The 1,870-nt window shown below is 41.8% G+C and overlaps 1 pseudogene; it reads right to left on the minus strand.

The window, feature by feature from the left end:
- Positions 1 to 1,177: 1,177 nt before the first annotated feature.
- Positions 1,178 to 1,806, minus strand: LOC115295652 (annotated as a pseudogene).
- Positions 1,807 to 1,870: the final 64 nt, after the last annotated feature.

The following is a 1,870-nucleotide window of genomic DNA, read 5'->3' on the forward strand; positions in this document are numbered from 1 at the left end:
CTAAGAGCCCATGCTGAAAGCTCAGAGCCTGGAGCCTGCATTGGATTCTGGGTCTCCCTCTCTCTCTGTCCCCCCACCCCCTGCCACTCACAGTCTGTGTGTGTGTGTGTGTGTGTGTGTGTGTGTGTGTGTGTCTTGGTCTCTCAAAAAAAATATATTAAGAAAAAAAAGTTTTTAATTTTTTTAATGTTTTATTTATTTTTGATACAGAGAGAGACAGAGCATGAGAGGGGGAGGGGGAGAGAGAGAAGGAGATACAGAATCCGAAGCAGGCTCCAGGCTCTGAGCTAGCTGTCAGCACAGAGCCTGATGGGGGGGTGGGGGTGGGGGACTTGAATCCACAAACGTGACATCTGACCTGGGCTGAAGTTGGAGGCTCAACCAAGTGAGCCACCCAGGCACCCCAAGAAAAAAATTTTAAAGCTGAGCATTTAACAAATTTTTTTCTATATTTGCCTATGAAACTATTGTTCCTATGATAACTAGATAACTAAAGATTACTTCATTTAGTATTTGACTAAATGTTCTAAAACCTATATTTTTTGACAACCTTCCAAAAATCAAATCCTAAATGAAGTCCCTAAATTAACACTGGGATTTTCTGCAGCATCACTGGAAAGTGACATCAAGAAAGTATTCTACTTCCTTATACAAGAGAACTATTAAACTAATTAGGCTTATAGAATACATTAAATTACAAGTATTGTCAAATAGTAAGTAACACTAGCTTTTGTTATGTTATATTTGTATAAGTGTTCTCGAAATTTCATGAAACTCCTAAGTCTGGTATATCTTATGTTGTTGTGTTGTTGTTTGAGAGAGAGAGAGAGAGAGAGAGAGAGAGAGAGGGAGAGAGAGAGAGAGAGAACGAGCAGGGTATAGGGCCAGGGGAAGAGAAAGAGTGAATCTTAAGAAGGTTCCATGCTCAGTGCAGATTCCAACTTGGGGCTCGATCCCACAACCCTGGGATCAAGAATTAGATGCTCATCCAAATGAGCCCCCAAGGCACCCCAAGTCTGATGTATCTTGGTATAATGTTATCAGTCATAAATAAGTATTATCTTAAAATGTATGTCACAGAAGAAAACAAGTTTCCTTGTCAATGCCATTATAAGGAACTCAATTACCTCTCTTAACAATGTTTCTAAAAAATCTTTTCTAATTTATTTATGACACTAGTCTTCTAATACTTTTTTTTTCTAGCTAGACAATGATGTTATTGCTGGCTACAGGAACCCATTTCTATGACCAGGGCAGAGGCTGAGGATGACTCATATTTCTAACTAGGGGAGAGGACTCATTTGGTCTGACAATACCCAGCCAACCGGTGAGCACTGCTCTCGATCAGAATCAGTTGTAACTTAGCATCTTTATCCTTTCTGTTCCTTTCCAGATGCTTTCAAACAGCAACAGCTTCCTTAATCAAATGGTGGAGATCCTCAGGAAGAGCAGGAGCGAGTCCTTTGGACATGAGAATTCTCCAGACTGTATTGTCACAAAACGTACTTGAGTCTCCTTGGATCACACTGATCTGTGAGGCAGTTGGGCCGTTGTTGGCCAGTTTGTAGAGCTGATCCCTCACGTAGTCACATGTCAACTTCAGCCAGGCAGGGAGGCTGCAGGGGTAAGTAAGGCAGTAGGGACCAGGACACGCCCTTCCCAGGAGTGAGCATGTGACCCACCATGGTGGTGATCAGGCAGTGAAAAAGTACTCTGATCTCTTGCAAAGCTGTTCCTGCCAGAGTATTTCACCTTGAAGGAGATTCAGGGAGAGGGCTGTGGACAAGCAGAGGTTTCCAACAATGAATGTTAAAGGTATCTCAAAGCAGAACTGGATAAAAATTTCCAGAACTGATGGAAAAAAAAAAAA

The sequence above is a fragment of the Suricata suricatta genome, chromosome 7 (assembly GCF_006229205.1).
Source record: "Suricata suricatta isolate VVHF042 chromosome 7, meerkat_22Aug2017_6uvM2_HiC, whole genome shotgun sequence".
NCBI classification, from domain to species: domain Eukaryota; kingdom Metazoa; phylum Chordata; class Mammalia; order Carnivora; family Herpestidae; genus Suricata; species Suricata suricatta.